The sequence below is a fragment of the Callospermophilus lateralis genome, chromosome 16 (assembly GCF_048772815.1).
Source record: "Callospermophilus lateralis isolate mCalLat2 chromosome 16, mCalLat2.hap1, whole genome shotgun sequence".
Lineage (NCBI taxonomy): Eukaryota > Metazoa > Chordata > Mammalia > Rodentia > Sciuridae > Callospermophilus > Callospermophilus lateralis.
Window position 1 is genome coordinate 31,746,959 of NC_135320.1, and position 26,713 is coordinate 31,773,671.

The 26,713-nt window shown below is 34.3% G+C and overlaps 1 protein-coding gene across 5 annotated transcripts in view; it reads right to left on the reverse strand.

Annotated features, from left to right (window-relative positions):
* Nucleotides 1–26,713, reverse strand: part of Ncoa2 (nuclear receptor coactivator 2) — a 262,018-nt gene that overhangs the window by 136,796 nt on the left and 98,509 nt on the right. For all 5 annotated transcript variants that reach the window (XM_076836320.1, XM_076836321.1, XM_076836324.1 and 2 more), the window contains exon 2: nucleotides 25,895–25,951. The gene's annotated coding sequence lies outside the window, so the exon portion shown is untranslated. The remainder of the gene's footprint in view (nucleotides 1–25,894; nucleotides 25,952–26,713) is intronic.

The following is a 26,713-nucleotide window of genomic DNA, read 5'->3' on the forward strand; positions in this document are numbered from 1 at the left end:
GAACTGCTACTGTGCTAGAAGACTACCCAGCACTCATTCATTTATTCAGGGGTATTTATAAGTCTATTCTCAAGAGATGCCAATATCTTCACTTCCTTAAAGAAGAGTTTATAAAGACACATTCATTCCCTTTCTGCCAGGTGACAGAAATGCTGACTTTCACTTAAAAGAAAAAATAAATAATTCAGTTAAAATATTTTATTTAGATGTTAAATAATCATCTCTAAGGCCATAAAATCATTTTATTTTTAAAATGTCTTTATTCAATTTATCACCTAAAGTACAAACAGTAGGTATTTATAGCTCTGCTTTAAAAAATAGCATTTGGAAAAGAATAGAAATTGATGAAGCTGCTTATTAGAATATATACAATCAATAAAATGTTCATTCTCTTTTTCATAAAATCATTTGACCTCCTGTTTGAAGCAGAATACATGGGAGTTCATTAGTGATTAGTTTAACTGGCCTACCTGGTTTTTCAGAAGAACTACTAACCTCTGTTTCTACTAGACATAGTTGTCCATCTGAAAAGCAGCTACATTTTTTATTTTTAAAAATTTATTCTAATTTGTTATATGATAGCAGAATGCATTTCAATTTATAGTACACATATATAAGCACACTTTTTCATATCTCTGGTTGTATACAACGTAGAGTCACACCATTCGTGTCTTCATACATGTTTTTAGAGTAATAATTTAAAAGCAGTTTCTACAATTGGAGTCCACTCTTGTGACAATCCTTTGGAGCTCATATTTTAAACCACTTGGAGAAATAAGTTGAAGATATAGTTTCAATGCTTAAACCATTCTTTGCTCTTTATCCCATCTTAATACTCAAAGCCACATCTCTCCCAATCATTTGTGCCCTCAACCTCTCCATTATCCCTCTGTTTCAGCCACATGGGGAAATCACTGTCTATCCCTGAGATCTACCCCCAGAACACTAATTTCAAGTAGACCACCTAGCCTATGTTTGAGACGTCCCAATATACCCTCTGAATCTAACACTTAATCTGGTCATTTTGATGTGATGTGGCAACAAAGAGAAATATGTGCATTTAACATTCACTTTATAGGTGAAATCTTACATTAGGCACCATTGGACCTTTTTTTTTTTCCTATACCTTTTCTTCCTGGCTCATCTTTTCTATAATACAAGGCAAGGTTAGGTAACTTACTATACAATGCTTAACATTATGGGCTCTTGGGCCAGAGTAGTTCAAATTCTAGCTACACTAGATAGTCACTGTGTTATCTTAGAAGAGTTGTTAACCTTTCTGTGTATCAGATTCTTTTCCTATGAAAGAGCAATGATAATCTTTGCCATTTCACAGGGTTATTATGAATCTGGAGAGAATCAGTACAAGTAAAACAGAATAGTGGCTAACATGAAGTCCATACAAGTTCTGTATTTTTAATAGGAAGTAATACCAATTACTGGAGAAATAAGTTGAAGGTATAGTTCAATGCTTAAACAATAAGGATGACCAAGTCTCTTTCTGGTTAGCAGGTTCTTCTAAGCTCAAAAAAGTAAAAATATTAGTTATCTCCTTAGCTGACTTGTAAGGATAAATATTTACAGAGTCCCCCATCCAGGCTTATTATTTTAATATGGAAAAGGTTTGCCAGAAAAAAATTTGGAAAATTAAAAGAGGGGGGGACACATATATGTCCACTATATAAAAATGCGATTTAATAGTGATATATTTACTTTCATGGATTTTTAAGACCAAAACATAATTTTTTAATATTTATTTTTTAGTTTTAGGGGGACATTATATCTTTCTTTTATTTTTATGTGATGCTGAGGAATGAACCCAGTGCTTCATGCATGCTAGGCAAGCACTCTACCACTGAGCCACAATCCCAGCCCCAAGACCCATTTTGGCCTTTGACAATATAATTTTTATGAACACCATTAATATTCAAAGTTGAGTTTGTATATCTAAAGCAAACCTAGGAAGAACTTGTTGTAATGACTGCAATCATGAAACTGATTTTTACTTTAACATATAAGCACACTTTCCCTAAAAGAACAGTAGTCAGGATCTGCACACAATGGTGTGCAGATTATTTCCTACGGTACAAACACTGGTATCTTTCTAATGTCTGGCAATTCCAAAAGCTGAGTGAGGCAACACAATAATAAATTTGAGAGGAAAAATACTGAATAAAGTTATGGCTTCAGCTTAAATGCTAATTTTCATAAAAGTATTTCTAATTTTTCACTAAGAACCAAGATGAATTAACCAACAACTTTAATCAACTTACAAAATATACATTTTACATTTCAATTTAAGGTAAGTTCATCTAAATTCACCCACAATAAAAATGATGTGTAATGTGCCTATATTGAGACTTAATTTTCCACCTAATAGATTAAGGATGCATTAGGTTATCAGAAAGACCACACACACACACACACCCCTTCACTGAAATCCAATTACTAATTTCCCTCAGATTTAACATATATCACTTTGATTGACATATAGCAACAAATGGAAATGTTTCATCATTTACAAAAACAATTAAGGAATCAGCATGGTTTGATAAAAGGAGCCACTGAATCTAGATTCATGTCCCAGCATGGCCTAAGACGATATAACAGCCAGAAAATAATTTACTAACTCTAGGTCCTGACTTTAAAGTGCAGTCCTTGAATTATATGATTCCTGAGCCCTCTTCTTGCTCTTAAGTAAAGACACGAAGAAATAAAGTGATAACAGTGTCAACTGGCCTATAAATCATTGGCTGCCACAGGAGAGGGCCTTTTGTTGATGTACGTCATATCCTAACATCTAGAATTATGTGTAGTGCTGTCCTACTCTGTGCTTCTTTTCTACATAAATGGATTGTTCAATTTAAAAGTGAAAAACAAAAATGGAAAATCCAGCTTTAGTCTTTTCAGTAACCATGGTCCCCTGACTCCTTTTAATGAAAACAACAAAACTGAAATGAAACGTGGAGTAGCTCTCATGAAGAAACTTATATTTTCTGGTATACAAGAAATCTATCTTGAAATCTGCATAATCAACAGACATTAATACTGTCTGTTCAAATAAGTACGTTTGCATGATTAATAAAAAGAACATTATATAAAATCATGCTTGAATTCATTTATTTTGAACATATACCTATAAGCAGTTTAAACATAAAGACAACAATGCTTAATTACCTACCCCATATTTGTTTTTTTAAAAAAGTACTGCTCTGAGTTTTCAAAGTACATTAAATTAGCAACTGAAATTCAACGAATGTACTTTAGAATGCTAATTTTGTTAATTTTTTTGTTTGTAATATGCAATAAATAAAAAGGAAGATATATGTTAAAAAGTATATCTTGGCTCATTTAAAGAGAAACAGAGGCAGATGCTTTTTTAAAAACAATCTTTTTTTAAAGCACAGAGGAAGCTTCTCTTTGGCAGCTTTCAAATAAACATTCATTTCAGGTCTTGCTACGTTTTTCTTTTAATTAATAGAAAATAATAAAGTCAAAGAAATGGGGACACGGTAAACACCAGAGTACTGTAGAGGACACTGAGCTTATTAACATTATTTTTTTATGTTTCAACTGAATGTAGCTCTGGTGGGTGCGCTGGTTGTAAAACTTTAAATGCTATGCCTACATGAAGACTATGTAATGCTCTTTTGTGTTCCCTAATGGAAAAACTGAGATCCTTTCTCCTTTTAAAATTAAATGTTTTAAGGGTTGGGGTACAAACAGCTCAATGATAGGGTGCTTTCCTAACCCGTGTGAGGCCGTGGGTTCCATACCCAGCACCACAAAGCAAACAAACAAACAAACAAAAGCTTTAATGAAGTTAAGATTCAGAGAACACTCACTTTTTTCAAGTTGAAAATTACTAAAGGCTGCTCTCACTGCTCTACAATAATTAAATGCTTTTCAGAGTTGTGTTACATGCTAGTGCTCTCACTATCAAAAAGCCAAATAAGAATCACGCTAGCACTCTGCTCTGCAAGGCTTCAGGAAAGAGTGCACCACAGCACAGAATGTCTAGGTCTTTGCCACTGTTGAGATGGACAGAAAAACCTTGGCAAACAAGAATGCCTGTTGGGTCATTTGCTTCTGATGCCTGGGGCTTCACATTCTTGCTCACAACTCAGGTTTGCTAATGCAAGCTTCTATATATTAACGAGTAGACTTTTCTCTCGTCCCTGAATCACACTGCCTGATGAGGAAGTTACTAGCTAAAACCTTTCACTCTCCACTTAAAAATATTTTCTATAGGAAAAAATGTTTAGATATCCTCGTAGATTGAAAATGGAGTCTGAAAAACTGTAGGGATTCTACATACATGTCTAATCACCAGAAAACCAATATTAAAATATACCTATTTATTGTCAACTTATAGAAATTTACATACAAACACTTGAAAAATTAAAGTTTTAAAAATAAACACGCTTTTGGTATTTTGAAATGTGTTCAAACTTGGCAGCCTACGATATCTCTGAAGCATCAAGCTTTCTCACCTTTTCTTCTCCAGTCTTTAAATTGCCTGAAAACTTTCAAAACTAGTATTCTGCTACAGGTACAGACATGGCTAAAATGCATTGATTCATCCTAGAAGGAGGGATGTTTACAGAAATTAAGCCAGATTCAGTCAAAGAAAAGTACATGCTTCAACATGAAAAACCCTATCCCCTCCTCCAAAGCTTTCTCAGCAGTGTATCTAACTGATCTGCATGTCTACACTTCTACTCTTCCCTTAATTCTTCTCTGTTATTTTTCAGTTTATATTATCATGCGCTTCCAACTTTTTTTCCTTTGATAAGAATAATTCCAAAAGGCTAAAGCGAATTTTTTCTGACCACAAATTTAATACAGTAGTCTCTTAAGTGATTGGTCTAAAAGCAGAGAATCCCTTTGCTCCACCTCCTAACATCTGTCACAAGAGTCAGATTACAAATCAACCCAAATGAGGGGATCAAGGGGCATGTATGTGAAGAGGGAACACAAGGAAAAGGAAAACCTAGTGGTGAGGTCATTAGGAGAAAGCATCATAATTTCTAATCTATGATACAATTTGGACAAAGAGACTGTGCTAGAATAATATGAATCTGAATGATAAGGTTAAAAAAAAAAAGAAGAACTTAGATTTCCTAAGTAAAAATCCTCTTTGGAGTTATAAAATAATCACCATTTTACTATTCAATTTATAATATTTATTAAGATGTAAAATGTAATAATTTATTATTTGCAATGCAGAAGACTAACCCTTCATTGTCCTGCTTGTTTTTTCTAAAAAAAAGTCATCTCTAAAGCCATCAGTAATGGTAAGAAAATGACTTTATCTTTTGATAGTTTGTATTTTAAAAACTAATCAATGAATAGACTTTAATAGCTTGATAAATTAACATTATTTCAATGGGGAAAAAACCCACATATTTATATTTTTTAAATGATTAGATGAAGTCAGCAGACATCTGAGAATCGAAGTCTAAATGGTTTTAACTTACCACTTTATGCCAAAAAAAAAAAAAAAAAAAAAAAAGATGTGACAGGGAAGAAATAAAGCAACAATAAAACTTATGAAATGCTGTTCTTTTCTTATTTGGTATTTGATGGTTTTCTAATATATGCAAGTACCTCAAAAAGAATCCAGGTCCAACTTTACACTATTAAAATACAAAAGTTTCCAAAGTACAGAGAGTAACCTGATCATAATTGTTATGAAGGCAGAAAGGCTACTCTATGCTAAATCTTGCCATCTATAGGTGCTTTACTCAACTCCAAGTTGGGGGGGGGGTTGTATGGGGGTGTGTTTTAAGTATGGTCAAAAGTTTATATTTTTATTTTTTTAACATCTTTATTTTATTTGTCTGTCTGTCTGTTTATTTATTTATTCATTTAATGTGGTGCTGAGGATCCAACCCAGTGCCTCACACATTTGAGATAAGCACTCTACCACTGAGCTACAACCCCAGCCCAAAAGTTTATACTTTTAAAAAACTAATTATCGTTCACAAAATTCCTTTATGTCATCTTTGAAAAATTCTCTGAACTGAAGTACTATCCAATTATAAAACTGCTTAAATTATCCCTACACCCCAATCCATTTCTCATTCGTATCATGGACGGATTCAGCCTTTAATCATAAAGCAAATAATATTTGTTTCTATATTTAACAAAAGGATTGAGAGTTCCCCCTGAAATAACTCTCCCCCAAACACTGTTTTTAGGATATAGCAAGTACTCCAAGACTCCTTTACAAACCACTGGGGGCTGTCAACCCAACAATCCACATAAAATGTAAACTAAAAAAGTCCTGCACTTGGGACTCAACCTAATCATTACTGGATGAGCTCTATCATAATCAAGATGCTTGCCATCCGCCTCCTCTAGCATTCACAATGACATACGCACATATGAGCACCCACAATTCAGATTTGGGGTAAAGAATGGCCACACTAGGTGACACCATTGCCAGACCAAACAGATTTATGCCACAACTAAATGCACTAAAATTTCTGTGTATTAAAAAACTCATAAGTCTAATAAAAAAGGCATTTACACCCAGCCAGTAGCTGACCTATAGTTCTAATCAATTTAAACTCACAGCTAATCTAAAATTCAGAATGCATATAAACATGTCATTTTCTGAAATCCCCTCATTCTAGTCCTTGAAAAGAAATAAAAAGCACTAATATATAGTTGCAATTTGATTTATAAAAAGGTTGTATTTCTAAAAATATTATACAAATCACGTAAATTTAAATCTTATTTTCACTATACAAGGGAAATGCAATATTTAAAAGAACCCTGCTGAGTCCTTTTTATAAACTGAATAAGCAATACAAATGATCACCTCCTACTTAAATTATTTTCTACGTATGAATATATTAAAATAGGTTAAATCTACATTGTATTACTCTAATTTAAGAAACAAAAATCGGCTAAAAGAAGAACAAGTTCGGTGGAAAGAATATGAAAGAAATTTGGAATTAATGTTTCTAATTAGCAAGGGCTTTCACAGACTTAGAAGCAAAATTTTCCCTTCCTGATTAATTAGAACACCAACACAAAGAACTAGACTCTAACTGGCAGTTCTTCCAGAGAACCAGAATGGGACAGATGCAACCAACAGGAGAATATTTTCTTCAATGAAAAAACTGCATCAAAATCCTGTGTTACAGATGTATAGATAATTGCCAGCAGTTCTTACAACTAAACAACACTTTTGAAAATTACAAAGGCTGTGTAGCTAGTGGTATAGCAGAAATATTGTGGCCAAAAAATAAAGTCACTAGGCTCAAATTAACATTGAACTTTGCAAAGAGCTTTTTGTTAACTTAAATGTAATGTAAAATATTGACTGAGGAGATCTTGAAAAGATCTAGAATTGTCCCTCTCTGAACAATTCCCTAATAGGCATATTTCAATATTTGCCCTTAACTTTTAACAGGAGGATTTCACAGTGCACTCGAAGAATACCAAGATAAAAAGTAGACTGCTAATGTGAAATGGATATGCCTAAATTAATGAAAAGAGAAAGAAATTAAGAAAGAAATTTGGGACAGGACCCATAACGGCACTGCAATTAAAAAGATAAGGAAAGGAAATTCTCAGGAAAGACAAATATATCCTCCAGCCTCTAAGACAAGGGGCAGGCTAGGGGAGGGGAGATCATAACATTAGAGAATAGCAAATTAAAGGAATTTAAGAAGCAAATTTTAAAATGCTACAGCAAAGATTTTTGAATGCTATATTTCAAATATAAGTGTACCTAATAGCCTTCAAACAATTCTCTGAAATTCCAATATACAGACCTTTAAAAACATCATCTACATGTATTATGTGAAGTTAAAATTTTTGTTTGATTTTTTTCATTCTTTTATTAGTCACTACCTTACATTCTGCTGTCTCATTCTAAAAGTAAAATAATTTCAGAATTAATAACAAATAACACAACTTAAATAAAGGAAAATACTTTGTTTTAAAAAACAATTTCTAAGATTCTTTTTAAACAGAAGTTGGAGGATTTCTCCACCTGCTGCTTTCCCGTTTTCCACTCAATGCCAACCATGGGCAAAACCTCTCACTTCTCATTTCCTCAGTCTGCTCATCTAAAACAAAAAAGTCTGGTTCCCTGTCCCCAACACTGGTACAGTAACAATATAAAAACAAAACAAGAAAAAGGGCCAAAAAATGGTTTGCAGAGCATGTGTGAAATAAAGTATAAATGACAGAAGCTGCCTAAGAGTTGAGTGATGCTCAATTGCCTAAATTTTCTTCTGAAACCCTGTTGCACATTATTATTATCCCGTACCTTTCCAGTTTTTCCGAAGTAATAATCTCTTCTTTCTTCTTCTTGCCCTAACTTTAAAAAAACTCATGGTTCATGAGAAATTTTTTACAGGCTCTTCTCTAAAGATGTTCAATTCACTATATCTTTCAGTTAAATGAAACTAATCCTGAATTTTATTTAATACTGAAAAAATCCTATATTTTAATTTGAAATCTTAAAAATCCTTTGGTTCCTGTCTTTTTAAGTTGTTGATGGATCTTTATTTTATTTATTTATTTATATATGGTGCTGAGGATCGAACCCAGTACCTCACACATGCTAGGCAAATGTGCTACCACTGAGCCACAACCCCACCCTCCCTGTCTTTTTAAATGTTGCTCTTTGGTAAAATTAATAGCAGCATACCGGCATAGAAGGTAAGTAAAGACATTTTACTTCTATAATAAACGATTTCACAAAGCTATTTTTAATATTCATCTTTAAGTCATGAATATTTTTTATGTGGATTTGTTAATATCTGGATCTTACATTTTTTTTTAATGAATGTTATAATTTACCCATTTTCTTGTTGTTAGGCATTTTTTCCAGTTTTTCACTATTTTCATACTGCTATTTTCATGTGTTCCTTATGCCTGATTCCACCAGCCAGTTTTCTGTATTCTAAATAAACTAAAGTGACTTTAGTCCCATATTTATATTTTTATAACAGCTTAAGACATAATTCACATCCCATACAACCCATCCATTTAAAATGTACAATTCAATGGTTTGTAGGATATTCAGAGCTTTGTAACCAACTCTACAATAAATTTTAGAACATTTTCAACATTTACAAAATGAAGCCCCAATTCCATTAGCAGTCAGTTCCATTTTCCTCTACTCACTCTCCTAGCCGTAGGCAACCATTAATCTAGTTTCTATCTCTGTAGATTTGCCTATCCTAGACACTTCATATAAATGAAATCATACAAAATGTGACCTTTCGTGATTAGCTTCTTTCAATATGAAGTTTTTCAGGCTCATCTATCTTGTAGTATATATGAGTATTTCATTTATTTTTATTGCTAAATAATATTCCATTGATGTAATACAGCATATTTTATTTATATATTCATCAGCTAATGAACAACTGAAATGTTTTCATTTTGGAGCTACAATAAATAATGCGGCAATGAACATTCCCATATTCCTATTTTTGTTGATACAGAAAATCTACCGATTTGTTTTGGGGAATGGGATGATGTAGAGCATAGGAAACTGGATATCCAAAGGAGACAAAGCCAGGAATTTGGTAGAACCTGTAATGATTTCTCCTCTTGCTAAGCATGTAATCATCACCTCCTACCAACTTTAATATCACTTGAATTTGCTTATCTCCCTTACCTCTACCTTCAGGTCCCATCATTCCCTAGATCACTTCAACAGCTTAATTGTACATCAGCCCTCAGACTTGCCCTCTTCTGGTTGACTCACCCCAGTGCTGGGATCTAAAATATGAGTTTTTCATTTCATTTCCCTGTATCAATCCTTCAATGGAAACCCATGGCACTCAAGATTAATGTAAAATGACTTAGCAAGAAAAAGGCCCTTGGATGATCTGGCCCCACTAACCTCTACAATTCTGACCTCTGGCTATTTGTGCTGCATATCTGTGGAACTACTTTAATTACTCCAAAAGGCCTTGCTCTCTCACCACTGGACTTCTAGAACTACCTTCTTCCCTTAGGTGCTTCCCCTTGCCACAGACCTATTTGTACCCTACCTTTTAAAAATATGCTATCATCCCCACAATAATAAATGTTCCAAGTGAGCAAAATTTCTTTTCTCATCACTACAGGATCTAGTACAACAAACACAACAGGTGCTGTGGCTTTGATGAGGGAATGTTATATGTTAATATACCTGAATAATCCATGTGAGTAGGTAGGATTTTTCTAGACTCTGGGATTAGAAAGATAGCTGGTGGGGAAACACAAGCCTTAAACTTGGCTACACCTGTTTGTAAACAGCTGAGCAACCCTTCACTATCAACTCATATAACTCACAACGGGACGACATTCACCTTCCACATAGTCACGGGTATGATCCACTAACAAAAATGCTTGATTTATTCCCAGTCTCCAGACAAGGCTGGCTCAGAGATAGGCAGGTATCCAACCTTAGCCAGGGAGAGTCATTCTCTGATTTCTGTTGGAACTATCAGGAAAGTTCCCCTTTAAAGGGGACCACTGGTTACAAAAATGATGTAAGCCAGAGTTGCTAATGACCTACTTTACCATCAGATTAAGGACCTAAATGGAAAAATAAATCAGCATAGAAAAGAGTACAGACAAAAGAACGAGAGGTCCTGATGACACCAAGTAACTTCTTTCATTCAGATATATCGAGCTAGTTGTAGCCTTGGAGTTCCCACTTACATGAGGTACATAAATCCTAGTTTTGCTTATACTGGTCAAGTTGGGTTTCTTTTCTTTTCTTCTTCTTTTTTTTTTTTTTTTGATGTAGATAAACACTATCTATCTATCTATCTATCTATTTATCTATCTATCTATCTATTTATTTATTTGTGGTGCTGAGGATGGAACCCAGGACCTCACACCTGCAAGGCAAATGCTGTACCACTGAGCTACAGCCCCAGCCCCTCAAGTTGGACTTCTAACATTTGCAGCCAAAAAGATTTAGGAGTACACATCAAGGATCTATCCACCTGCCAGGCATGGTACCAAAAAAAAAGGTTTATCCACTTGTGTTAGCCTTTGATTAGGTATCTATAATAATGCCTGTCTTTCAAGCATCTGCCATTTTGCATCATCATTTCTACAGATAGAAGCACAAAGAGCATGCAAAAACCATGCCCTATTCTTAGGGATACCTTAGAGTAGAAGGCATGACTTCTAATACCAGAGATGCACTCCTATTTCCTTTGGTGAGCAAATCAACGAAGCCGGAATAGAATCCTAAGACCCCAGACAACCGAAGCTTTCAGTCCATAACAGGGAAAAAAACAATAAAAGCTGACATCAGAATTAGACCAACTGAGGACATACCATGACTCTATTATTCTATAATTTGCTTTCTCTGGGATACTTTTTTTTTTTTTAATACCTACACAACTACAGGTCAATAAAAGGTCGTTCGTTTTCTAGGGATACAATCTGATGAAATTCAAGGGTCATTTTAAATATGAGCTACTGATACAAAATAAAGAACACTAAAATGGGTAGGAGATAATACAGATTATCTACAAACCCCAACAAATTATTAAGTGACTACATGTCTGCATTGTATTTTAACTTCTTTTCATGAGATCCTGTTGAACAGCAATGTAAAGGAAAAATATTTTTAACTAATTGCCCAAGTATAGGGTTCATGGTTAATCCAAGTTCTTGATTCAACTAGATGGATGCACGTAGATTATAAAATATATTATTATGCACATATCAGATACAGGTAAAATGGTTGAGACAAGGTTTCCAGTTTTAGAGGTTTCTTGTATTTTGGAGTAATTCGCTAAGATTTTATAGGTTTGAGCATCCCTAATCTGAAATCTGAAACCTTTTGAGCACTGACAGCTCCACAAGAAGGGGTAGGCACTGGACATAAAACTGGGAAAAGGAAGGACCCTGGTCCATGCTGATCAGTGCAGGATCTACCAGCTTTTTCTCTAGGGAACATGTTGTAATTCAGTGTCAACCCTGTTATCTTACAGAATTTACCCATGAAACTGAGGAAGAGTCCTCCCAGTCACCCTAGGCAAAGGACAGAAAACTAGCAGGAAATTCAATCTCTCCCACGTACATCTGTCTGAGCTTAGTTGTTTTTAGGAGCATACCAGTTAAACCATATCATCTTTTGTGTGTGTGTGGTGGGGGGTGTACCAGGGGAATTGAACCCAGGGGCAATCAACCACTGAGCTACATCCCCAGCCCTATTTCTTATTTTATTTAGAGACATGGTCTCACTGAGTTGCTTAGCGCCGCCTTGCCGTTGCTGAGGCTGGCTTTGAATTCACAATCCTCCTGCCTCAGCCTCCAGAGCCACTGGGATTACAGGGGTATGCCACAGTTCCAGCTAAACCACACTATCTTTTTTCCCTCAGCTTTCAAAGTGGACATGTTTATTTGTACTAATAAAAGGAATCATTTAAAATGGCCACTGATGGGCTGGGGTCGTAGCTCAGGGCAGAGCACTTGCCTCACATGAATAAGGCACTGGGTTTGATCCTCAGCAACCCATAAAAATAAATAAAAGTGTCCATCTACAACCCAAAAAAAAAATTTACAAAATAAAAATAAAATAAATGAAAAAAATAAAACATAAATGGCCACTGATGAGTTTTTAGATCAGAGTGCTGAGTCACAATGGACTTTTTTTTTTTTTTTCTTAGAGCAGAGACACAATGGACTTCTATATGCAATCTTTCAGATTTTGATATCAATTGCAGGAAGAAGACAACTTATACAAGGTCACATAGCTCCAGGTCTAGGACCAAGTCAGTGAACTTCCCACTAGTCTTATGACTATCTAGTTCCTGTGTGCTTTTCTAATGTAAAACACAAAGATCTGAGGAACTGGGGCTTTAATTTTCATTTACTATAGTAACTGGTAACACAACTAGTAAAAGAGGTATTTTATGTTGTCTACCTGGCAAACATTCTAAATTAAAAACTATACTGCTCAAATAGCATTTATTGATAATAGGTCAAAACAATAATATTAGCTTATTTATCTGGTGACTCCCCAAGTAGTTTTTCTTTCCCTTTCTTCCAAGGTTACTATGATAAATTTAGAAATGTTGGAAAGCACTCCTCTTGAATAAATGAATGACAGTCTCCTCGATTTTATTTTTTCTGTATTTTTTATTGGTGTCCCTTCAATTAAAAAAAAAAAATCACCCTCTCCTCTCAACCAGCTGACTGCTGACAATGACAAAACCTCTGGGAAACAGAAAGGTGTACTAGAGAGTCAATGACAGGGGCTTATGATCCAAAGGGTAATCTGTGGTAGTCTATAAAGTGATAGTAGTAACCACTTCTTAGGTTCTTTTTATGCTCTTACCCTCAGAATCTCTGAACTGTGCTCCCATAGAAGGATTTGTGCACAGCCCTAGTTAGGTGCATTTTTCTTTCTTATCTCTTTCACACCCTAAAAAAGAAGCTTGACAGAGTGTAAACAGAAAGGGGTGAGAAAGTAATCACAAAGGAAACATACAATAAAAGAAAACTAAGTAGAAATAATTGGTGATTTTTTGAGAGATGGAGAAAATTTATTTTTTAGGTGGAGATCATCACTCTTGGAAGGTATTTAGATCTCATTCATTTGGCTTTAGAGATCTGGAAAAGAAAGAATATAATGGGAGAGGAACCTCAGGACTCTTAAAGTCACTATCTCCCATCTCTCTGTGTCTGCTACCAAACCGCATAATCAGATAGTTGAAGATCACTCTGTAGCTAAGTTGTGAGTGCCCTTTTCTGAGTCATTACAGGTGTGTGGTAGGAGTGTGTGTTTCACTGAAAGGGTTTCAACAGGAAATTGAATCCTTGCTTCAATCCACTGGCAGCACAAGTTAAGACATTTAAAGTATAACATAGAAGAAGGAAGGAAGAAAGGAAAGAAGTAAGAAATGGAAAGAAGGAAGAAGAAAGGAAGAAAGAGAAAGAAGAGAAGAAGAGACAGACGAGAGAGAAAGGAGGCAGGGAGGTCAGGTAGAGCGGAGTGCTTGAAGGGCTGAAGAGCCAACTGGGAACTGCTCCTGCTGCTGAGGTGTCATCTGGGATTCTCAGGATGTGACACGACTTGGAGAAGGGACAGGAATCGGAGATGGGAAACAGGAGGAGAGGGAGGAGAACGAGAAAGGTAAAACAGATTTTTAAACAGTTCTGTGTGTTGTTCTAAGTGCTTTATGTGAATTATCTCAAGACAACAAGACCATGTACTAGAAGCGAGAACAGATGTCTAGGAAGAGGAACCTGAGCAGAAAGTGTGAACCAGACTGAAGGTGGTGATCAGAGGGGGGCCTCAAGGTGGGCGTCACATCAGATGCTCCAGCTGGGTGTTCTCAACTGTTCCATCTCATGCACCTGCACTGACGACTTGTAAAAAGGACATGCTCTTATACCAACCTTACCTTTGTAATGATTTTTAGAGCTTTGTGCCTAACCAACTTACTAAAGGTGTTCTTCAAATGGAGACTATATGAAATGCATTTATGAAGCTCTGTATTCTAACTTATAAAACACTTTTTTATACTTTGTTTAGAAGAATGTGGTCAAGCTCTTAACAGAATGTATACAAAATAAACATTCCTAGTGATTTTGCAACCCTGAGTTACAATATAAGGATTCAAAAATCAAAAATTTAAAGCTAGACTTAACCAGTTATTTTAGAAAGAGTGTGAATTAATGAAACACTGGGAGCCTACTTCACAGTATTGATTAAATTATAACTTTACTGCATAAATGTCTTCAAAATTGCTTTAAGAGAGAAAGGACGCTCTTTGTATTGATTCTTTTTAGTTACATATAACATTAGGACACATTTTTTATTTGTTCTTTTTAGATATATAGGACAATAGAGTATATTTTGACATGTTATACATACATGGAGTTTAACTTATTCTAATTAGGATTCCATTCTTGGGGTTATACGTGATGTGGAGTTTCACTGGTCGTATATTCATCTATGAATATAGGAAAGTTGTGTCCAATTCATTCCACTTCTTATTCCCACCTCTCCTCCCTTCCCTCATTCCCCTTGGTCTAATTGAATGAACTTCTATTCTTCCCTCTCTATTCCCCTTTATTGTGTGTTAGCATCTGCATATCAAATAGAACATCTGGTCTTTGGTTTTGGGGGATTGACTTATTTCACTTTGCATGATAGTCTCCAGATTCATCCATTTACCAGCAAAAGTCATAAAATCATTGTTTTTATGGGCAAGTAATATTCCACTGTGTATATATACCCACATTTTCCTTATCCATTCATCTATTTAAGGGCACCTAAGTTGGTTCCATAGCTTAGCTACTGCAAAATTGAGCTGCTATAAACATTGATGGGGCTGCATCACTGTAGTATGATGACTTTAAGTCCTTTGGGTATATACTGAGAGGTAGGATGATGAGTCAAAATAGTGGTTCCATTCCAAGTTTTCAGAGGAATCTAGGATACATTTCGACATAATCACAAAAGCATGGAACATAATTTGCTCTAATTCACTTCTCAGCACTTGCCTCCTACCCCTAGCTCCCTCCCTCTATTCATCTTTTGGCAATTTCTTCATAGTTTTGTTTCTAATTAGTATCTTGTGACTATATTTGTCATTGGAATTCACTATGCTATACTCATGTATGTACACATGGTCAGATTTATTCCACTGTACTTCCCTTTTACTGTCTCTTCTTCCTCTCCCTCAATCCCTTTTTCACTCTACTGATCTTTCCCCCCTTTTGATGAAACCCTGCCCTTATTTTGGATTAGCTTTTACATATGAGAGAAAACATTCCACCTTGGCTTCTGGGGATGGCTTATTTCACTTAGCAAAATAGTCTCCAGTTCCATCCATTTACTGGTAAATGACATTATTTCTTTTCTTTTTTTTTTAATCACTGAGTAATACTCCATGTATACATACCTCTTTTCTTTGTCATCTGTTGAAAAGCACCTAGGTTGGTTCCACAGCTTGGCTATTGTGAATTGAGTTGCTATAAACATTGATGTAGCTGCATCACTGGAGTGCACTGATTTTAAATCCTTTGTGTGTGTGCGTGTGTGTGTGTGTGTATACACACACACACACACACACATATATATATGGAGGAGTGGAATAACTGGGTCAAATGGTGGTTCCATTCTTAAGTTTTTGAGCAATCTCTTATACTACCTTCCAGAGTGGTTGCACTAATTTGCAGTCCCACCAACAATATATGAATGTACCTTTTTTCCCACATTTATTATTTGTATTCTTGATAATTGCCATTTTGACTGAAGTGAGATGAACTCTCAATGTAATTTTGATTTACATTCCCTAATTGCTAGAGATATTGAACATTTTTTCATGTATTTGTTGACCATTTATGTTTCCTTTTTTGAGAAGTGTTTGTTTAGTTCTTTTGCCCATTTATTAATTGGGTTATTTGGGGGTTTTGGTCTTAAGTTTTTTGAGGTCTTTGTATACTGTGGATATTAATGCCCTATCTGAGGAGCAGGTGGCAACGATCTTCTCCCATTCTATAGGCGCTCTATTCATGTTTTTAATTGTTTTCTTTGCTATAGAGAAGCTTTCTAATTTGATGCCATCATACGTATTTTTTTTTTATTTCTTGCACTTTAGGAGTCTTGTTAAAGAAGCTGTTTCCTGTGCCATCAAGCTAGAGTGTTGGGCCTACATTAAACAAACCTTTTTTTCATTCATGACAAATACTATTAATTATAAAACAAAAGTAATAAGCAACCAAAATAAATTTGCATTTATTCCATATAACAGCAGTAATTTCTCATGTATATCAAGAAATAAAACTAAAATTGAGGAAACCTCAAAGGAAAGGTGGCCTTATTTATTTATTTATACTGGGGATTTGAATCCAGGGGCCCTTTAACATTGAGCTATATCCGTAGTCTTTATTATTTTATTTACTTTATAATTTTGAAACAAGTTCTTGATAGGTTGCTGAGGGTCTCACCAACATGCTGAGACTGGCCTCATTCTTAAGGTCCTCCTGACTCAGCCTTCCAAATCACTAGGATTAGAGGCATGTGTCACCACACCCAATTGAAGGTAGCCTGATTGGTTTTTTTTACATTTTATAAAAATGTAAAACCTATGTCCATTAAGACATGATTATCTGTAATATAATCAAAATGCAATAAAAACAGTTCAAGATACATTAAATTTTTGTAAAGTGAAGTAATTGAAAGGATTCTCTGGTCACTCTTACAATGTAATATTTTCTAAATAAATACTGAAATTTGCTCTTGAATTAATTCTCTTCTCATTGTGTGAAAAGGTCCTATTTAGATTTCTGATTATAGGAATCCAGAACATTCATCTCTGAATTTTTTTGTAATTGTGTAAAATTTTTTTTTAATTTTTAATATTTATTTTTCAGTTATTGGCGGACACAACATCTTTGTATGTGGTGCTGAGGTTCGAACCCGGACCGCACGCATGCCAGGCGAGCGCGCTACCACTTGAGCCACATCCCTAGCCCAACTGTGTAAAATTTAATGTTATTTTTAAAGAAAGGAATGTGAAAAAGAAAGTCCTTTTCTATCTTTCAAAACAAGATTACTGTGTTAATAGAAAAGCTAAGCACAAATCCCACTGAATGCATTATTTGGGTAGCTTCATTTGAAGCCAAGGAATAACTTAATAGTTCTGTGACCTGCATTTCCCTATATTAATTAATGGCAGATTATAATTTCTGTTCTAAACTGCAATGTATCGGGTTCACAGACTTTCTTGCTAGCAGCCACAATGACATGGGCTTATGAACTAGAGGAGAAGGAAGAGCATATACAATGACAAATTTTGTCATATTCTTACCTACACTTAGAAAGTCAGCTTAAAACTTTATTTTGAGGGCTGGGGTTGTGGCTCAGCAGAAGAGCACTCTCCTAGCATGTGCAAAGCTCTGGATTCGATCCTCAGTGCCACATAAAAATAAATAAATAAAATAAAGGTATTGTGTCCAACTACAACTGGAAAAAAAAATACACACACACACTTTGTTTGTAAATTAGTAGCCCTTTGGGGTAAACTTTGTTAGTCTGGGTTTTTTGTTGTTGTTTAAGAGAAAGTTTCAAAAGCCAGACTACAAATGATGGACTGCATTTGAATCTCCATTCATTCTCTAACTAGCTAACTAAATTAGATGTGCATCACTGGATGGTGACTTAACATCTCAGTTCGCTTCCTCAACTTCAAAGTGGGCATCTTTAGGGAATTATCTGAATTAATATGAAAAGGGCTGAGACTACTACCTGGTTAGCAATAAGCACAATATGCATGCTAGCAACTATAAGAGACCTTTCAATGCCAAGAATTTTCTATTCCATTTGTGTTCTGATTGAAATAATGCAATCTCATTGTTGTACTAACAATATAATAAGAGGACTGATAATACTTGCTTTCCATTCAGGTTTCCAAACTAAAACTACATTGTTGATTAGCCTACCAATTTTAGTCAAAGTTAAGTACATTGTACCTTTTATAAGATGACTTAAGCATGTTAATGTTGTATTTATGTCCTACTTTCTACCCATTTGTGGTTTCATCATGATTATTAATCTTTGGTAACACAGTAATGTTATTTTAAAGAATACCAAGGAGTTAGTTTTATATGTATTATGGACAGCTATAATGTATAACAATGTTCTGTAAATAATGAAAAAAATCATTAAATGATGAGTTGCTCTATTTAGGGAAAATTATTTTAAGCAAGTAATTTGTTTCCACTTAGTTTCCTTCACATCCCTGATTTCTTTCTTGGAAGCATGTTCTTCTGCTAAAGATCATTTTGCAATATCTGATGGGATCATTCAATCAAAACTTTCCTTTTCAGAAATCAGAACCCTTTTCCCACTTAATATAGAAGAAGGCACAAAATGTCTTTATAATTGTATCAGGATTCAACTACAAGCAGAAAAGTTATAAGACAAAGTTCTATGTTACTATATCATATTCACTATAGACCAGTATATAAATGGCAAAGTCTTCAAAATAAAGGGGTTCAGTCTCAACTTCAAAGAAAATTTAGACACAATCTGAACATACTTCACTCTCTAACACTAAGAATTTATCCAGTTTAAAGCAAAGGATGGCATCTTGCCAAAAGTAGTAGTAAATGTTTGCCTTTTTTCTTTCTCTGCTTTTCTCGTTAACCTATATTTATCTCTGCTTCAAAACATTTGTGAACATTTTAACTACCTCGTGAAACCTTGATGCAATATATAAACAAATGATCAGGTATATTATTTTCATAATCAGTCCTTGAATTTTAGTGGGAAAAAGGATCCTTAATCAACAAGACTTGAACCAAAATAAAGACTTAATTAAAAGGAAACTGAAGTACAAAAATAAACCAAAGATACCAGATTTACTGGTATTTGCTACCCCTAAAATGCAAAGGACCAAAAAAGTAAGGGTGGCTCTTGATGTGGGCATCCTATTCCTGACAGGGTCCTGCGGACAACCACTTTGGGCAGAGAATCTATGAGGACTATGGTCTGCACTGTAGCGAACGTTTGGCTCTACAACTGAACAGCTCTGGTGATAAGCCACTGTCACCTAAGAGGGTAAGGGATTTTATTTTTCTTTCTTTAAAAATAAGGAAGAACTAGGCACAGATTCAGGAGGAGGCAGGAGATTCACAAGCTCAAGGCCCACCTCAGAAACTTTTCAAGGCCCTAAGGTCCTGTGTCCAAATAAAAAATAAAAAGATCTGGAAATGTAGCTCAGTGGTAAAGCTCCCCTCAGTTCAATTCCCAGTATCAATCAATCAAGGAAGAAAATTAAGACATAATTTTGACATAATACACACACATTATGGTTTAGCAATAATGCTTTGCATTTAGAATATGTTAAAATGAATTAGCAATTTACATTGTTATGGTTTAGATGTGACATGTCCCCAAAAACTCATGTGTGAGACAATGAAAGAAAGTTTAGAGGTGAAACGATTGGGTTATGAGAGTCTTAACCCAATCAGTGAATTAATTCCTGGTAGGGATTAACTGAGGGGTAACTATAGGCAGGTAGAATGTGGTTGAAGAAGGTGGGTCCCTGGGGCTGTGCCTTTGGGGTATATATTTTGTCCTTATTTAGCAGAGCTTTCTTTCTGCTTCCTAATGCCGTGTTCTCAGCAGCTTTCCACGACCACATACTTCTGCCATGATGTTCTGCCTCATTTCAGACCCTGAGGAATGTATGATGCTGATAGGTAACAAATTATCAGTCCTTTAGGTTAAAAACTACAAACTTTAAGTATATAACTTTTGCTTATAAAATTTATGTAATGACACCAAAAAGACTCAAACTGTTGGTTTAAAGCAAAGACAGTCCTCAAATTCATTAACTCTGCTTTTCTAAAAAAGTAGTGAAGGCAAACAATTCTGTAGCTATGGCACCACAAAAGCAAACCTACATGGAAACAGGTAGTTAAGAAATCCTCCAAAATTCTTTTACGCACATTTGCAGTATGTGACTGACTCTCCGCTTAGCTATAGCATACACTTAGTCAATGCTATATACCTTTTTTATTCATCCCTTGCCTTTTTTTTTTTTTTGGTGGGGGGGGCAGAGATGTAGTTGTGACGAGGCAAAAAAATCCATTTCCATTGATTGCAGACACCCATGAATCATTCATGAAATAGCAGATGATGCTTACACAACTTGCTACAGGGAATTAAGTTAAAAATCACAATTTGTAAAACTTACTGTTAACTTTGCTGGTCTTCTTCAGTTATACCAAATCTCAAGCTAGCAACAAAAGTCACAATGGAAATACCTATATCTTGATGCCCAAAAGAATCATAGCAAAAACAAAAAATCGACTTAATTTTATAAATAAATGTTTAATTTCTAATTTATTCCTTATATCTAAATGTTGTAAACATTTGGGAATGACATATACAGATTTGATTTTCAAAAATAAGGTAGGAGGTGTTAATGGAAGCAGCCTTATTTTATTTGCCATTTTACCTTTAGGGGATTCTGCCAAGGCCTGCTAACTCAAATTCTGCACCTGCCTAGAAAATAACATATATCTGTCACTTTCCTTGCAAGGGGAAGAGAACAGCATAGCTAAAAGGCCTACTAACTGACCCAAACCAAATGCCAAGTGTTTTTAAAGTTACTGGGGTAACATTTACATGAAATTCTACTCATCACAGACCTTCTCCCAAAGCTACAAACACATTCTACCATCTTGATAAATAGAATACACAAGTCTGAATACACCTTTTATCAACAATCTGCAAACCACTCTTGCATTCTCAAGCATAAATGCTCTTGTTCTCTACTGCATTAAAGTACAACTGAGAATTAGGGCCCACCCTAAATTACTCAGAAGAGATAGACACAAAGGATGTACCCTCATAGACATGGTAACTCAAAAGATCCATAAAATATAAAGTGTTTATACTTTCCTTGTTGATTGCTCTCAAATACCAGCTTTACCAACATAAGTCATACTTTCAAAATACCAATATAAAAAAAGCTGCTCTCACTTTTTAAAGTAGATCAAAAGTGACTCTATTCTCTTACACTCCAAAAATGACAACCTTATGCATTTTATTTAAAAAATGGGTTTTTTATATTACTGACTATAAAATTTGTTATTCCAGAATTTAAATTAACTAGAAAAAATCAGGGTCTCCCATGTTTCTAGTGTATTTTTCAACAATGGATATATGCACACTAATACCGTTTTTGCTTGTCTGTCCATATGATAATACCAAAGTCATTCTAAATGAAGACCGCCTAGATTTTGTGATGGCTCAATCTCACTAAGCATAACACACCTACCTTAAAAAGTATGGGCCTTCCCAAGGGCACATTCTGAAAGCACTGTGTACTACATAAACACACACTTACTTACAAACTGAATTCTGTTGTTGTTATTGCTATATCCTTTACTCATATGGCTGGAATAAGGCTATGAATAGGATTTGATGGATAGTTCTGAAACCACAAAACAAATAAAAAATTGAACATGCAGTGGTAGAGTGCATGCTTATTAGCACTAAATAGGCAGCATGTCTTTCTCTGCCTCTGTCTCTTTCTCTTACACACACACACACACACACACACACGCATGCACACAATCAGAAAACCCAAATTCAACACAGAAACATTAACAAGGAAATAAGGAAATAAACATACAAACTTAATACTGATATTCCTGTCTAATAATTTTTGGTAATTCTTCCTTATGGTTCCCACAGCACCTAGGCTACAAGAATAAAATAATGGGCATCTCTGAAAAGAGGACTGGAAGGAAGGAGGGATAGCTAATCAAGAAATGGCCAAAGGGAAAAGGAATGGAAAGACAGTAAGGAGGATTATGGTGTTGAATGAACTTAGTTTAACAGAGAAACTAAGCCAATTGGTTCATACTACTGTGGGTGTTGGGGGGAAAAAGAAGAAGAAAGAAAAGCAGAGGAATATGGCAAAACTGCTTTAAAAACTGAACTGTCAAATGGTTTTCGATTGATAGCTTTGTGTCAATAACATCCATCAGAAAGTAATTTCCACCTAACAGTGAGTTCAGCAATCCATTCTACATATTAAATGCAGAGATGTCTACCCTGTGAGACTGAACTGCGATTATATTCTGAATAGTGAAATGATTGGGGCTTTTTGTCAATTGTCAAAAAACCTATTCTGTAGATCATCATGCCTAACATGCTGTCATCTGAAGGAAATACGACAAAAGTAGTGATACAATCAAACATGGGCAGATTTTGCCTAAAGCAAATGTGTGTCTGTGTAAACAAACAAATACAAATACGTGCGTATGTATATATATGCACACACACACACACACACATATATATAACACATATTTAAATATTCTACATTTAATTTAAATTAGTGTTGATTTTCAGTAGATAGTGTTCAAAGCCTGATAGCTATAGTTCAAATCAAGCTGTCCATCTCTCAGTTAAAAGCAGGTAGTCTAGTAAGTCTTCTTATACCTTTGAAGAAAGGATTCAAAAGTCAACAAATACTCATTTGAAATGTACTTTCAACAATGTCATATCCAATATGTACAGATTTTCTTTTATGCTTTGATATGCTTAATTTAAGTTTTAGTACTCTGCATTTAGTATGTAACAATTGAGTGTATTAGCACCCCGTGAAATATATTATGCTTTACCATATCATAGAGAACTTCTCTCCATGTTAGTACTGAAGAACTGGGTTATACCTAAGTATGTGTGAATACTTCTTCACCTGCCCACCTTTACCCTATCCTTCTACCTCAAATCTTCCAGTATAAAGAAAATAAACTTATAAATAAATCTAAAGTCCATATAAATTCACAGTGAGCTCAACTTTCCATAGTGAAGGGAAAATTACATTTCAAGGCTATATTGTCAGGCAGATTTATCTAACTCTTATTCCTGTTTTGATTATCAATGCCAAGTAAATTTTATTGGCTGCCTTTAAGAATGCTTAAAATGTGAAGCTGGAATGGAAATATTGACCTAGCTACAGATTAAAAAGCATAGTTTTGTTTGTTAAATGAATTTTGCCTTTTTAATTCAAACTACAGAATTCCCTTTTCCGTATATTCAACTCTGGAATTTGCATTTATGCTCACAGATACAACTCCTTTGGAAAGTCTGCAAAAATATAATTAATCATGCTTCTGAATAAAATTCTGAAGGTGTATTCAACAAAGTTGCCCTCAAAAACATTTTATCCAAAACACCATATACATTTAAGACCCACAATATTTTTATAAAATGTATCCTACTCAGTCTGGAAAATGAACTAAATCAGAGAAGCTAAAGTTCTATTTGAACCAAGTCTGCTCTAATCTCAAGATTATACCACTTCTTTTCTTAAATAATTGAAAAATATTTCCCCAGAGGTATAAATTATCATAATTTTTAAGATACAGGTTCTATAGTCACTATTTTCCAACAATCTATTCTTTGCAGTGAAGAGGATTCATCCAGTGAACCACAGATACCACATGTAACCTAAAATTTCTAATATTACAAAAGAGAAAGAATGATGGTTCAAAATATAGCATGATTACAATGAAAAAAGGAATGTAAACCCCATACTACTGACTCTAAAAGGTGAGTCTAAAAAAGTTCCTGAGTGGAACTTTATATTTTTGAGGTAGATATTAAAAATGTTACCATGTTTTACAGTTTGAAATAAAGGTTAAAAGTTAAGACCTGCTAATGGAGTATAAATAAAACAATGTTTGATTTCTAAATTGATTTCAAAGTTTTGAATGTGAATATAATTTTTATATATTACACTTACTGCCACAAATACACCTGTAATCAGGGCTATATTTAGGCAGGAAATGAAGCTCAGTAGTTAAAATCAAGGTCTTTGGAGTGGCAAATAGCCACTTATACTCACAATACTGACCTTGGAAAAGTCACTTAACCTCTCATAGCTTCAATTTCCTTATCTGTTATTCTGAAGATAACTGAAAAGCATTTACATAATGCCTGGCACACAGTAAGACAGCAATAAATAATAGTTGTTGTTATTAGTATCAACAGTAGAATATCTACCAAGTGTACTTGTAAAAGAGATGTGAATTAAAAAATGAAATGGTTATACATTTTTAAAATTTTACATTAAAAAAAACTGTTAAGGTCATACTTAGTTCTTTTTATAAATGAAAAATCATGGAAGTAGAAGGAGAGGTAAATGCCTAAACAAGATTAGAGAGATCAGAAAACTAGAGACAAGAAAATTAGAAACAGCAACTAATATTTTGGAATGCTTGAGTAGATAACTTTCAAATCTACTTTGTTCTATATAGATACACAAAACATAGCCAACCAATTAAGATGGTGTGAAATTGCCACACCTTCGGGGTTTTCCTTTCCTTGACTATGTAAATGTAAAACTGGAAGAGTTAGCCTTTAATTCTTCCCTGATTAAGCATATTTGAATAAATAAAATATCCAACACAGCTAATTTTTCATAAAATTTCAGAGTCTTAAATACACTGTGTAAGTTAATTTCCTAACTAGAAACAAACATAAGGAGCTATTTCTAATTTGTATTTACAGATGCAGATTTCAAAGACTCTGAATATAAATAAATTCTTGATACTTATTACCACATAATTATTTTAACAGACATTCATTCTATCTTTACTGTAAATCAGGCACTGTCCTAAGGACTTAGGGAAGCTGCTTTGAACAAGATGAAATGGTCCAAATGTTTGTAGTGCTTATATTCTAGGAGTCCAAGCTATAAGTAAAGAAATAAGTAATGATGAATGTATCAAGTATGAATAAATATTATGATAAAAATAAATCTAGATTGTGTGATAAGGAGTGACTAAGGAGGTATTTCTGATTGATTGTACAAAAAATTCTGACTCTACGTTTTATAGCCAAAATTTATATTAACACTTCTATTCATTTATACTACTTTGGTAAGAAGTGAAAAATAATACTACTCAAATATTTTACAAATAAAAATAAATATAGGGCTAGGGTTGTATTTCAGTGGTAGAGTGCTTATCTAACATGTGTGAAGCACTAGGTTTGACTCTCAGCATCACACAAAAATAAAAAATAAATAAAGGCATTGTGAAAAAATAAATACATATAAACATTTTTCCAGGATAGAAAATTAAAATTTAAATTATAATCGACTCATCCAATAGGTATAAAGTCTTTCCCAAAACACATAATAATTACTAATAAACAGATATGGCCAGCTTACCTTTAAATATCATTCCCAACACATTCATAAAGAATGTTCATCATAAAAGAAAAATGTAGAAAAATATACATTTTGTTTTTATTCGTATTCATTTTATTTTCCTATTAATTTTTTAAGTCAATTAAAAACATTTAATTTTGCTTAAAAATAAACATATTCCAACATAAAGGATTCAAACTTTAACTCACCTGTGCCTGTACACAGTGCAGAAGATCTATAAAATTGTAGCCAAATCCAAGAGAAATCTGCAATATAAACAAAAAAATACATGAATAAAATCTGCAGGATCCTGTTGGACTCCTTAGAGTAGCTGTGAATTTTATAACAAATACACAAGTAATATTTGTTAACTGCCAGAAGTAACTCAAGCAATATTCATTAGTAGGAGTTCTCCATTAAATTGGACGGTAAATCAAAAGGTAGTCCTGTCCATTACTTCTATTTGTACAAAATAGTTAGAAAAAAGTGTACAGTAACATTTCATTGTGAACTGTGAGGTTTCTACAGGTTTTTGTTTGCTATCATCATACTTTATTAAAACTCTAGTCTAATCATTAGCCTTCATCACCAGAGTGAAAACTAAGTAAAAGCAAGAGGAGGCTTCAACTACCCATTTCCACACTGCCATGCTTAGGACCAGTCCAGTACCTAACACATGGAAACATGCAGCAAATGTTTATTGGGTAAATAAATAAAATTCACATAATGATCTTAATCTGCCAAGATGTACAGTTTACCTATATGAAACAGAAAGGTCTGGAATTACTAAAATAAAAATCTATATGGTAACTGTTTAAAGGAAATACAAAAAGGAATAATTTGGTATATCAAGAAGTATCTTCATGGGAGTAAAAATGATTATATATGACAACCATAATAATTTGCAAGAAAAAGGGCACATAAGAAAAGAAAAAACTGAACATTTTCAATAATGAAGACAACTGCACATTTCTTCAGAGTGTGCATCTGAGAATAAAAGCTGATGTGTAAGTGAGCCTGCAGCTTTT